This window comes from Monodelphis domestica, chromosome 3, assembly GCF_027887165.1.
Source record: "Monodelphis domestica isolate mMonDom1 chromosome 3, mMonDom1.pri, whole genome shotgun sequence".
Classification (NCBI taxonomy): domain Eukaryota; kingdom Metazoa; phylum Chordata; class Mammalia; order Didelphimorphia; family Didelphidae; genus Monodelphis; species Monodelphis domestica.
Window position 1 is genome coordinate 288541539 of NC_077229.1, and position 14953 is coordinate 288556491.

Consider the following 14953-nt stretch of genomic DNA (forward strand, 5'->3'; position numbering starts at 1 on the left):
TAAAAAAAAAAAAAAACCAAACGCCCTTTTTCTTAACCTGTAATTGCACCTTCCAGGGCTGAGGAGAAAGAGACCCTCTGTGCCCACATCCCGCTCCAAAGAGCGCTGCTGTTACTGCTGTTGCTGCTGTTGCTGCCGCTGCTGCCGCCGCTGCCGCCGCCGACACCCGTCAGAGGGATCCCACAGAGACCTGCTCCTTCCATTGCAGATCACTCTGTCCTGGCACCCGCACTTGAGCTCCTTCCTTTTCACTAGAGACTGGGAATTCTTCGAACCACTTTTAATGCCCAGTTCCAGGTGGACCCCAACCTCCTTTTCACTCTCCCCCCCCTTTCACTTCCCCACCCCCACTCGTGCTCTGGCTTTCCTGTAACATCTCACAGAGTCTCTCCCTTTAAGTGGACCCGGTCAATTCCTTCCCCCCTCTCCCCGCCTCCCGGTCTTCCCCCCACCCCAACCTTTTCCTGTCCCCCCCTCCTTCCTTCTCTCTCTCCCTCCCTTGCCTCTCCCTAGTCTGCCCAGTTCTTGCAATGGGAGTTTATTCTTTCAAGGCATTTGTCACACAAGTACCCCACGACCCCTCTGAAACACTCCTCACTGCCTCCCCCTCCCCAGGAAACAATCTAAAAGACAAAACAAAACACATACATGGTATACAGAAGGCCAGAAACTTACCTGGTCTCAGTCAGCTGCTAAAGTAAAGGCTCACTTCAGCTCCCCCCCAAAAAAATCAATTGTCCTTCCTTTTTAAAGGTTTCCTCGCTCCTTGGGAAGGGGGGGCACCTTCTGGTTCCCAACTCCAGGCAGTCACTCTTTACAATTTATTTTGTCGTACATCATTTGATCACCATGAATTAGCAACAGCAAGAAAATGTAGGAGAGGGAGAAGAGAGAGAAAGAGAGGGGGAGAGAGGAAGAGAGAGAGAAGGAGAGAGAGAGGGAGAGAGAGGGAGCAGAGCTTTCTGCAAGAGAAGAAGAAGAAAAAATGTACGTGTGACAAATTATGCTACCAAGAAACAACACATCATTATCCTTGGGCCTGGGGCTCAGTGAGTCGTAACGAGAGTAATAGGAAATCCACGGTTGGGGAGAGAAACGGTCGTGCATGGCCAGTGGAGAGAGACCATACAGGGGGATGGATGCTGGAGAGACTCGCAAAATTATGGCTCAAGGCTATTGTAAAAATTGTCGAGCGTAAATGACTGCGATTTCAAACATCTTTGGAAGAAAGAAGGGGAAAAAGCGAGCCCCCCCCCCCCCCCCTCCCTCTCCCTCTCTCTCCCTCTCTCTTCTCTCTCTCTATAAAGAACCGTCAAGTTTTAGTGCGCATTGCTAATTAGTCAATTTCTCTCTGCCTTCACAGGCTGGCGACTTTGCTGCTGAGCTGAAACTGCTAATTTCTGTGACCAGCTTTTTTCTTAGCTGTGATCTGGATGAATGAGTAGCTGTCTCACAGAGATGACAAAAATAAACTCTAATCCCCCCCAAAATTTCCACTACATCTTTCTCATGCATAGATTTATGATCTTCTGTGCAATATGCAAACTTTTTTGTGTGTGTATATTGTACATGCTGTTGTTTTCAGATTTCACTCCATTTGCTTTCTGCTCTTTCCCTTCCCCCCATGAGATGGAAACAATGTCTGATCTCCACATATGATATAATATCACTTTATACTGTCTTTGTATTTATTGGTTGGGTCTAGAATGGAACACACTAGTCCTGGCTTCAGAGGTGGGTGGCTGGTGTGTGAAATGGGGGTGGGTGAGAGTAGGGCTGGCATAAGTGAGAAGCCCTTCCTATTACATTTGCTCCCCTGCACTATTCAAGATTTATGATCTTGTTTGAAGGCATATTTTCTCTATCGTTTTGTCTGGTTAGACAACCGTCTCTGAACTTCACTGTCAGCTCTTCAACAGATAAGGGTTCAGAAGTCACATTTTTTTTTATTGGTAGATTAGCATATTGTCAGATTTGTCTTTCAGTCTGGAAATCTTTCTTTGCTTTGTAGGAGTGAGAATCAAACCACAGGAAAAGCATCTGCTGTTTCACAAAACATAACCTTTCAACTTTGGGGTACATCTGATTGGAAAGGCAGCCATGTCCAGCTTACAGTTTTGACTCTAAGCATTGACAACTGAAGCTGGGAGATTTCTGCCACTTTGGTTCTGCCATGGACTAAGGTGCATTTTAGTAGAGGACATGTTCTCCAGACTTTATCTCATGATGTATTGCACCCTTTCATTTATAGCCCTGTACTTCTGTTGTCAAGGGAGAAAAAAGAAAGGAAAGGCATGCCCTTGAATGAAATACAGATGAAAGAAGACTGGGCAGCAATTAAATAAAGTTTTGGTCCCTGATAAATTTGGAAATGTGGCTCATTCCAACTTATGCCTGGTCTGAATAATACACTTGTGATTATAATGCACATCAGGAGCATGTCTTTGAAAATCTGTCCTCTTACCTTACTGTTTAATTTGCAGAAGGAGGGGAAAAACCTGAGGAAGCAAGGAACAATAACAAGCTAAAGTTTCAGAGACTGGGAATTCCTAACTTAAAAAGATGGAAAGTCATGCCTAGTCTATTGCTTTACTTTAAAATAAATAGATAAAGATATCCACAAAAATGTCATCATGTTTATTAAATATGGTCCTTCTCTGAGAATTAGACATCTTTTATCTTGATACTAGTCTCCTCGGCCCCTATATTTACTGCCACCCCATTTGATTTCTTATATGATCAAATTATAATTGAGCATGTTGGTTCCTAGAATCCTAGATCTAGAGAAGGAAGAGGCATATTTTTAGAAAAGAGATGAATATTAAAAGTTACAAAGTTTCCTGTACCACCGTCTGTGGTTTTTCATTCTTAGTCCTCATCCTTTCTTTGAGAGTTAGAAAGACAAGGTACAAGATTAGCCCTATTTCTAAGGTTACCATTAATAATTAATGTTATCCAATATACAGAATATACAAAATAAATTTATACCTGAATTTTGATGTTGAGTTTTTATAGTTTATCAACATAGCATTTAACTAATCTAAGAGCCATTTTGAATGCCTTTTATTTAAACCTAATCTGTGCCACCTTCATTATGTCTTCATGAAGGAGGAAAAGCATATTTGGTAGGCCTTGAATTTACTTTTGAGATATTCATTCTTTATCAGTGGGAAATGGCATCACAGTCAGGGGAAATTAACAACTTCCAAATATTGTGTCACATGTGAATTCTGTTTTTTCCTAAATAATCTAGACATTATAGTGATTAGTGTACAATAGTAAGAATCAGTAAGGTAAGTCACATTATTCTTTGGCCTTCATTTACTAGTACTTTTCTTGCTTTATTTTCAAATCTTAGAGAAGAACTTATCAATATGAAATTTAGCCTTATCATGAATTTAGAAACTTAAAAATAAACCTTTAAATTTGAACTGCAAGGTTATGCTTATGTGCCATGTAAATAAGGTCTGTATAGTACCTCTAATTTTTTTTGGCTCATCCATTTGACATGACCGAAATTATTTTAAAACTAACAAATGATCAAAAATATTTATTCCTTACATTATACAGGAAGAATGTATTGGATTTGGAGTCAGAGTAGCTAGATCCAAATACAGGCTGTGCTGCTTCCCACATTTGTGATATTGGACAAGTAACAACTTTTCCAGCCTCGATTTTCTCATCTGAAATTTAAGATTAGACTATATAACCTCTAAGTTCCCTTCCAAAGTTAAATTCACCAGTCTATAATAAACATCCTTAAGAAACAAAGTACATTGGTAAAGTAACTCAGAAAATAGAAGCAAACATATTCCACTTGCAAAGACTGTCATAAGTATTTGAGTTTTATGCTGTTTCATTATTCATAGTACAGAAAATGCATCTGTGTGTTTGATCTACCCTGCTGAGCATGATCAACAGCTTGTACCTCTGTCTACCATTTGTAAAATGGCAGGATGTGAGTAGTTAGGAATGTACACTTATCAGGTTAGATTTCCCATATTATTTGACTAGAAAGAAAAGAGTTTTTGTTTATTTTTAAGTATTTAAGTATAGTCACCAAGTATGCTAACCCTGGGAGAATGCTCAAAATGATTATTAATTAAAGCTAGCTACAATCTCCTTCAGATTAAAGGTGTTTTCTCCATGACTATCACCTGCACTGATCAACCACCATCAGTCTGTATTACATGGTAGTATGATTGGCAGGGAGCCAGAATCCAAATTTATTGGTGGAAGGAATATAGATGATCAGTTGTATTATAAATTATGCTCAGAATTGTTCTAAAAAGATCTTGCTGCCAAACAGGTGGATAGTCACAGAGAATCTTTATAGTTTTCATTCTTTTATTAAAAATCTAGGATTTGAATCTATCCCTAAATCATAGAAATTATTTTTCACACATTAAAAAAATAAATCCAACAAATATCTTTTTCAGTGGCTACTATATGTAAATCTGTGTGATAGAAACAGAGGAGTTACAACACTTAGGCAAGTTAAAATTCTTGACTTCATAGAGTCTAGTAGGTAGAGACAATACATACATAGATAACATACAAAACAGTACATAAAAAGTGTATTAGATGAAAAAAAGTATCAGGAAAAGCTTCCAAAAGGTAACATTTGAGTTGGATTTAAAGAAAAAAGGAGTGAGTACATGGGAGACATATGTGAGACATAGAGAATATTCATCCTATATTTTTTCTCAGTTAGTCATTCTCACCTCTGTCTCATCTTTATTACCAGAAAAAAAACATCTCTCTCTCTCTCTCTCTCTCTCTCTCTCTCTCTCTCTCTCTCTCTCTCTCTCTCTCTCTCTCTCTCTCCAAACACACATGTTTACATATTTGTTTATATGAATATTTATATAATGAAGTTACAGATATTTTGAATATTGAAGCTACACACTAAGAAACAGCAATTTAAAAGAATGCATGAATCCTCACAATGCTGCCATTTTAAGGCAAATAATAGTGTAACATGTGAGTACAGGGAGGAACTTCATAGTTAAATAGTTCTTGATTTTAAAGAGGAACAAATTGAAATCCAGAGACTGTGACCCAAGGTCAGACAAATAATGTACATTAGAAATAGGATTTGACCCCATCTTCTCCAAATCTGTCTTCAGTGTTCTTCCCATTATACTGTTCTCTCCAATAAATGCACTAAATGAAAGGAGCAATTATCTCAATATATTTGGAGACACTGAGGCAAATAAGGATTAAGTGATTTCTTCAAAATCAATAAGTAACAGAATTCACACTAAGCCAATTAAATAATGTATGCAAAGTACTTCATAAAGCTTAAAGCAATATATTAATGCCAGCTGTTATTATTTGCTGTGATTCTTATACAGCAAATTATGCTCATATCCGGGAATGACATGAAGTTATCATAGTAGAGTGATGCATGATCAAAAAAGTTTGTAGACCACTCACTCGCTTAGAGGATCTCTGAATCACTGAATTTCATTTTTTGGGAGAAACCTCAGTGGCAAAGTAGTCCAACCCATACTCCAAATTAAATCATCTTTAAAATATAGTTTCAAAAAATGGAACTTCAACAGGAAACCTACTTTCCCTTTGAGGCAGTAAGTTCCACTTTTAGATGGCTTCAATAGTTAGCAAGACTTTTTTATTCATCAAACTTAAATTTGCCTCCTTTAAGTATTTACTCATCATTCTACTTTTCATCCTTTGGAGCCAATGAGAGCAAATATCATTGTTCCCCCCCACCCCCTTTGATAGCCCTTTATATCCCTGAAAATGGCTAATGTCTTTTCCCAATCCTTTCTCTTGTCCGGGTTAAATTAAATTCTATAGACACTGATTAAATGCCCACTAAATGTGTCAATGTGCTACAAATGACACAAAGACAAAAAAATGAAAGAGCTTTTAATCTACTTGCCCAGATTCTACACCCTGAATAGTTTAGCTTCACTCTAATATGCAAAACTTTGCTTTTTCCCTATCTCTGTTCATATCTTCCACTTCCAGGAGTGTGCTGGTGCCAGCTCATACTGGCTCCAGAATTCATTGTTAAATTTTCATCCTGAACATTTACAACTCTGAAAATCCACAAACAATAGAAATCAGGGCTTGAGTTATTGTTTTGCTAATTATTTAACTTTAAGAATGAGATACTGAAAATGATAATAATGTTATTCAGTCCTCTTTGACCCTTTCTGACTCTATTGGGATCTTCTTGACAAAAATAATGGAGTGGTTTGCCATTTCTTTCTTCAGTTCATTTTACAAATGAGGAACTGAGGCAAACAGAATTAAGTAACTTGCCCAGGGTCACACTTCTGGTAGGTCAAATTTGATCTCAGAAAGGTGAATCTAATGAGCCCCACTAATAATGTAGATCAAACTTAAGCATGTATCATGAGTGCATGTGTATATGTACACACACACACACACACACACACATATATATACACACAAATTTTTTTGGAAAGCTCATTGTTAAACATTTACTAGCATACCTCTGTCTCCCTCCCAGAGGCCTCTTCTCTTAATAAATTTCTACACTTACCGCTAATCTTATGTCTTTAAGAGGGATACTTGCTAGACTGAGCTGGATTGCTTTCTCCCTTTTTGGAAACTCTATGGCATTTATTGTCTATATTACTAATCTGGCATTTTACAATTCCTGTCATATATTGATAATTATTTTTTTCAAATGAATATATTTATGTTGACAACCAGATTGCTAATTCTTAGAAAGCCAAATAGCATCTTATACTTCTTTTTATCTTCCTATTGTACACACATAGACTATTAGAGTGCAATATTAGCATAAAAATAAATATGTTGACCAAAGGCTTGCTTCATAAATGAGAGTAATGCTTGACACTGAACTTAAGAGTAGTTAGTTTGCATGCATTATTCATTGTTTTAGGCAGTAATATTAACAAAAATAAAGGTCCTCTTGAGCAAATCTTAATTATATGAAGATGGAAAGCAAATGAAACATTCATAATTTAGAAAATAATGGCAAATTATTGCATCAGGGTAACAATGTTCAGGCATTTTTTGGAGTTCTTGGGACTCAGTGACAGGTGTTGAAATGAAAGGAAAAATGAAGCTATGGGATTCTCCTACTGTGTTTTCCCTACCTATGGCTTCTTTTTTTTAAATCCAGTAAATTAATCCTCAGTTTTGCAGTGGCTATTAAACTATAGGTTGCATTTTCCAAAATGCAAGTTGGTATTTTGTAGGTTTGTGGTTAGATAAGTCTATCCTGGTCAGTGTCATCTGTAGAATCTTCTTTGTTCCCTATCACTGAACCTTACATCAGGAATGTTCAAAAATGGCAGGGCAAAAACAAAGCTTTTGAAGTATGTTATCTCCTGTGAAGTTCCATGAGATATGTTGCCAAAGATTGAGAATGCAAGTGAGCAAGACCTATAGCAAAAAGTTTAACATTAGATCCAAGTGTTCAGAAATGCCTTTCTTTTTTTGGGGGGGGATTTTACTTAGTTAATTTAGAATATTTTTCCATGGTTACAAGATTCATGTTCTTTCCCTCCCCTCCCAGAAATGCCTTTCTAACTTAAAAGTGGTGTCTTGAAAATATAGATACACAAATATGAAACAATAGTTTTTAAAAGTACTGAGCTAAACATATATATTATATATATACATATATATATATAAAACTTAATAGGCAGTTAAATATTGTCATATTAAGCACTACATATCAAGTACTTATGATTATTTGATAACTGAGGATATGTCACTAGGATTCTCTGGGACTCACTTTTCCCATCAATGAAATGGAAATAACAATGTCTATTAGAGTTATTGTGAGAATTAATAAGCAGTGCTCTCCAAAGGGTAATTGGGCATTTTCTAAGTGGTTTGCACCAAGGTTAATTAGAATAGAGAATTAATTAACTAATTAGAGAATGGCAAAAGAAAAAAATTATTCTGGTGCCCCCAGAAACTCAGAATAATGGTTATTTTGTGCCTTTTCGTTTTTTCTTTTTTATTATCTCACTTTACTTTCCCAATATTCTCCCACCTCTAAGCACAGCTCCAGCCCTTATAACACAGAATAAAGAAGAGGGGGGAAAAGTAGTTCAGCTAAAATATCCCACATGTTGACCAAGTTTTATCATCCACAACTGTAGCCCCCCCATATTTGCAAAGAAGGAAGGGAACATGATAGCAGTTTGTGAAGCTTATCTTGTAGGGATTCTAGAAGCAAGTCAATAGATGTAAAATTGTTTTAAGGTTTTGAGTTTCTTTGAGTACATTTAGAACTTCCATATATGCTTTTAGGATTCACGGGTGCATCATGGAAACATTCTCTCACTTTATACTAGTCACTATTTATATTTATGCGTCACAGTTGCCGTGGATAAAAATATACAGTGAAGGAAATATGAATATATGCATTATTTTTTATATATATAAAATTCTCAGACTTGGAAGCTGAGTAAAGTTATCCGTTTTCTAACCTGCATTATCACTATAGAGCATTTGTCATATTTTTCCAATTTTCAAGAGCAAGACAATGCTTCCTTGCCTTCAACATTTTTTCTTTGATTAAACTAGTTTTCCATGATTTTTTTTTTAATCACACTACTCCTAAAAATGCAAATGCTGATAGTATCAAACTTTTCTATGGCTACTAGGATAGCTGAGTTAAGTTTCTTAATCAGATTGCCTATATATCTGCTTGTTCACCTTCAGGGCACCAGGACATGCAAAAGCTTTTTCTCTACTTGGGCTAAAACATTTGATCTCCCCACTTTTATCTCCTTTCTTGCCCCTTATTTCTATAGTCGACTCTTCTATTATTGCCCTTAATTTTACTGATGTTAATATACATATCATTTTGTTACTCTGTCCTCTGGAACAATCTTTTTCTGTTTAATTAATTCTCCACCTCTGTTTTCCTTGACCCCCTTTTCTCCCCTCTCTTGTATGCCTCCCTTTTTTGCTACTATTGTTACTATAGCCCATGATTTTATATTCCATATTTTGGTACATATTTTTAATTCTGAGGAGTATAACTACACTTTCCAAAAGGGAGAGTTTCCGAATTTGGAAAATATTTAGATTTTATTTAGCTGGGGAAAAGGAGAAAGAAGGAACTAAGTTGTATATATCACTTTGCCGATATAAATTATTCCTACTGTTTTTTGAAAGTGAATTGCTTGCAGAGTTGTTTTTACTTGAAAATGAATGTGAGAATAAAACCCCAAGTAATGTTAATATAACATTAAGGGATTGTTGCTGAAAACAAGGCTATCTACTAGATAGGAAAAATTTGAGGCAAGAATTTTAAGTATTAGGTAACATGAGCACTTATAAAACCCAAAACTAGAAGCCATAAAACCAAAACAAAACAAAAGATAGGAACAGCCAACTCCTAACTCCTAACAATTAGAACTGGATACATTTAGAATAGAGTTCAACATAGAGTTCTCCATGACGAGGAGGAGTTCAAGGAAGGATTGGATGACAGTTGTGAACTGTATTTGAAGAGGATTCATGCTATCGATAGGGGAGTGAATTACCTGATCTCTAGGGTTGTTGCTTGCAGCCCTAAAATCTGTGATTTCTTAACATGCCATATTGAGATCAGCAAAGATTTAAAGTTTCTCTACAGCAGTATAGTGACACACAGATCAAGTTAAAAGTCTGCCCAAGTCTCTAAGCTTGAATTTCTTTGGTGGGCTTAAATCACACCTGTAAGAATACTTTGGCACAGTTTTATATATATCAATTTCCTTAGTAGTTAAAAGAATCCAAAAGCTCCCAAAGGAAGTGTATAAAACATTCCTCACTGTACGATGCACAGATCATTAATGTGGTTAGATCATAAAAGACCCCATCTCCTAACACTGGTATCAGTGCCAATTACAAACCTATATTATGTGTATATTGACATTCAGTTCTATAGTGCTGAGAGAGAGGAAAGTTCCAGAAGGATCAACTATTTATCTATCTATGAATATATGTATATGTTATATGCATATATATAAACATATACTATGTACCCATATGAATGTATATATAGTGCATATGCATACACACATACATTATATATTTATATATATATATATATATACACACACACACACACACACACATCAAAATTCCCTTAGTGAATAAGTCCTCTAAATAGTTTTAAGAAACAAATTAAACTATAATGGCTTTAGTTAATATATGCATTATTTAATTTTGAAAGCAACAAATTTGAAAATTTTATATTTCTAATGATTGCCCAAAGGCAATATTTCCTAGAATGAATTAACAACTCATATATTGTACTTGACTTAATTTTTTAAAAAACATTTGAATGTAGGCGTGCATCCCCAGAAAATATAAGGAAAAGCACATGGGTGCACAATAATAACCTGTATTGCTATAAATGTCCAAAGGTCATAGAACACATTGACCTCTCCCTTGAACAGAAGCAAGTCATCCAAAAGAAGCATAAAAAATAATCTTCAGTTGCAATTTTCAGATTTTCTGTTTAAGGGGACTCCCCTTAAACTATATAGCTGTCTTTTTGGCAAAGAGGACCCTATTCGCTGTGATATCTTCTCAGCAGTTAATCAACAAATAAGATCCCCCCAAATCTAGATGATTCCTGAGGGGACAAGTGTCAGATGCACATTTAAATCACCAAGAGAATGTTGGTTTAACTAGAGACTTCAAGACCTCATATTGTCACTTGATTACAATGAATCCTTTATAATTTCGCATCTGTTTTTTTTCCCCTACCAGGAGAGAGGAGGTCTTTGGAGACTAATGTTAATATAGGCAAAGGGGTTCCTTGGATGAGCTCCTGAAACTACAGTGGGAAACTTAATCAGACCCATAATGAAGAGAGAAAAAAATAAGCCAAAATCTCTTAGTCTAATCTGACCTTACTTTTAGTAGTCACTGCTATCCAATGTCCACTGGGTGGCCTGTGAGAAGGATTAAAGTGGAGTATAGGCATAGCTCATATAAAATTGTCCTGATTAAGTTGGTTTTGAATAGTGTGGGTGGAATATGTGTGTGGGAGTTGACCTCAGAGCCATGAAGTCCTTTCAATTATATATATATATAATGATTCCAAAGGCAAATCACTTAAGTTTTACATGTCAGAAGGAGATAACCTAAAGAATTTCATGACTGAGAGTTCTTTCCAAATCCAGGCTGCAATCTAGTGTCTAATCCATAAATACAAATACACTTCAATTTGGAAACCTTCTGGAAAGTAGTTGGGCCAGTTCCTACCATCATAGTCCCAGAATTCCTTAGCTCCAGGAGTAATTTGAAGCACCTTTCCACACCACAGATGCTCCAATTCAAAGTCATTGTCCCACTCATTGTCCTACTTCTATATTCTCTTAGGGAAAAATGGAAGTTCTAAATTCTGTATTCCCCAATCTCTACCTATTATCAATTACTCTTCCCTTCTATAAGTGACACTACACCTAAACATTTTTACATTGCTCCATCACATTAGGAGATGGATTATTCTTTGGCAAGATGTGGATGAAAGCCTTCAAAAATATCCAGACACATCTGAGAGGCATCATCTTTAGCTAGAGTTTAAATCGAAGGTTAGGTTAGGGTATTTTTGATGTACAGTTATCCTTTCCACCATCTTCTAGAATGTCACTGGCTTCTTGAAATCCTCTACTCACATTCTAAAAGTGTCTGCCTCAATCCAGATCAATGAAATACCAATTTTCCTAAAAATCATCAGCTTCATTTGGCCAATTTTCCATATATGTATAGGTCATTTGGTCTCTCTTCTTTTTCCTGGTGAACTTCCATCCTAATGAAATCAAAGGTTCATTTCTGGTTGCTATTCAGAAGCTAGAAGCCCCAAAGGTACCTTTGATGATCTGATGGTCTTCAAACCTTGGATTTCTCTGCATGTCTCCAGAGCCCAGCATCCCATTCAGGATTCCATATTAAAATCAAGCCTCAGTAAAGAGCAATGTTTTGTATTCAAGTTTTTGGTTACTTTTCTTGCATTGTTCCTAGGAATCAACAAGCTTGCAACAGTATTTTTAATATTTTTGCCAAGACAATTCAAGATGCTTGGTGGAATATAAATGTCATAGCTTATCTCCAAATTATAGAATCTTATTGCTGGAAGAAATCTCAGAAAAAATAACAGCCACTCACATTTGTATCAGGTGTTACAATTTGCAAAGCTCTTTTCTCACAGAGGCCCTTTGGAGTTGGTAAAGCAAGCATTATTCTCCTCATTTTACATATAAGAAAGCTGAGGAACAGAAATGTTCAGCTGCTCATCCAGGGCCACACAGCTGGGATTAAGAGTCAGTTCTTTAGACCTCATGAATAGTTCTTTTCTTTCTAAGTCTAACCTCTCCGTGAGTCATGAATTCTTTCTACAACATATTTGACAAGACATTACCAAGCCTTCATGCTTAAGGGCAGCATCAGTAAATGATAAGGGAAATTAAAGTAATTTTAAATCTTTGGAATGGTCTTACCATGTATTATGAATAAGAATAGCTAAAATTTTTATGGATAATATTTGCAAAGTGACATATATGTATGAAATTACATTTGATCTTCATGAAAAACTAATGATGTAGGATAAAGGTGCTATACTTTTCTTCATTTTACAGATGAGGACACTGAGGCTGACAAAAAGTTAAATAACTTGCCCAGGGACAGCTAGAAAGTACATGAGGAGGCATATAGGTAGTTCAGTGGTTAGAGAGCTAGTCCTGGAGGCAGAAGGTCATGGGTTCAAATCTGGATTCAGATATTTCTTATGTGACCCTGGGCAAGTCACTTAATTCCCATTGCCTAGCCCTTGACTTTCTGTTTTAAGAGTTGTTACTAAAATAGAAGGTAAGGGTGAGAAAAAAAGTGTGTGAGGCAGGATTTGCATTTAGGTCTTTCTAACTTTAAATCCAGTATTCTATCTACTATACCATAGCTGTCTCATTAAAGTCTAAGGAATATAATGATAATAATGTTGGCCAGCCTACAGAACACAAACTGGGACTGTGTTTTAGCTTGCATACACAAAAAGGAAGTGGTACTAGAAAAGAGGCAACTGGATGGTAAAGTGGAGAGAGCAAATGGTCCTGGAGTCAGGAAGATTTGAGTTCAAATCCAAACTCAATATTTATTAGCTGTGTGACCTTGGGCAAGTCACTTAGCCTTGTTTGCTTTGGTTCCCTCCACTGTAAAAATGGTCATAATAATAGCATTTACTTGCAAGAATTGTTGTGAGCATCACATAAGATAATCTTCGTAAAGCAGTTAGCATTGTACCTGACACATAGTAGATACTGTATTAATGGTATTGTTATTATTTTTTCTGTGATTCTATGATTTTGGGATTGTCTTTTCCTAGAAAGACCAAAATTGCTTATTCTAATAGAGATATTGTACGGTGTCAGTACATGCTTGTGCTTTTGGCTTATCAATTTGGATAAAGTACTAGATAGATCATGTCCCTTTGATTTCATCATATTCTCATTTTTTTCCTCATAAGAGAAGGGAGAGATGAAGAAACAAGTTTCAGCTTCATCAGTCTACCTGAATTTTGAAAAATGATCATCAAAATATTAGTAGACTATAGTTATTCATGGACAACATTTCTAAAATTATCAAGAATGCTTGGAAACAATAACACCAGAAAACCCTCCCAATGGTCTGATGACTAAAGAACATTGGTGCTGTTACTTCTCCAAAGTTATTAGTTGCCCACATATAATAAAATATTTATCATAGGACTTTGGGGGATTACAAAGAATTAAAAAATAAATATTGTAGAAAGGAAAACGGAATCAAGCTCTGAACTTTCTGCCACTGAGGTGGATCAAACAGCAGGTGGAAGGTTAGAATGAAATTGATGAACAGCAATGACAATTGGTGGGGGAAGGGGGACTTGGAGAGTGACAGTTGCTCTCAAAGGAGTCGCTCTCTTTCCTGGCCCTCAGACTGGAAGGAGTGCTCTCTCCCTGTCTCTGGATAGAAGTACCTCTAGTCCTGACTTTCCCAACTGTGTGCTCTACATGGATTCCTGTGATCATGCCATTGAACAAAAGGATTTAAGGGGAGTGGTTTGAACTGTAAGGCTGGTCTTTAGGGGCGTCAGTCTGAAGAGACAGGCCCAACCAGCTCTGAAAGTCAGAACCTTTTCTTCATCTTCCTGTCTATTGCTAAAGACATTGAATTTAAGAAATCTAGCATAGATTAGCATAGACAGGAATAAAAGAAACCCTCCACCAGCCTGCGAGGCCTGACCTCAGCTCCAAAGCTGAGAGAGACTCAAACTCAATCTGGGGAAAAGTATAGGACAATTCCGATTCCCTCTTCCCTGATATCTTCCCAATCTAAACTTTTTATTAAATTCATATTGACTAAATAACCCACAGTCAGATAAGAGAACTGTCATTTCAGGGGGACACAGAGGGATTAGAACCTAAGGACAGCCATTCAACCATAAATGGTCCTTATTGGACCCTTGATGGTTGACCTTGGAGGGGGGAGGCTTGTCCCTCAGGGGGGCCCATGTTTACCTGCTCTGGGGTATCTTCAACATCAATCAATAGAGAAGACATCCCCACAGGCTATTTTAGTTGGCCCATTTCTCAGGAACCCCATTTTTCAAAGACAGCCTCTCAGCAGGGGGGTATCTCTCTCCTTTTACCTCACCTGCAGCCATATTCCCTCTATCCCTTCATCTCCTACATTCCCTGTTACAGAACCTTCCTTATTCCCTGTACCTCTCCAATCCTATAATTCCTTTAACTATTACAATATCTATCAATTAAACATACTAACATAATGCTTAAGTAGATTGGAATGGAGTAGAATGCCTAAATCAATTGGGTATTTGAATTTTATAGGCTTGATTACACTGTGAGAAATACAAAGACCTCAGAAAATCATAGGCATGATTCAAAGCGAAGTAAGCAGAACCAGGAAGATATTATACACA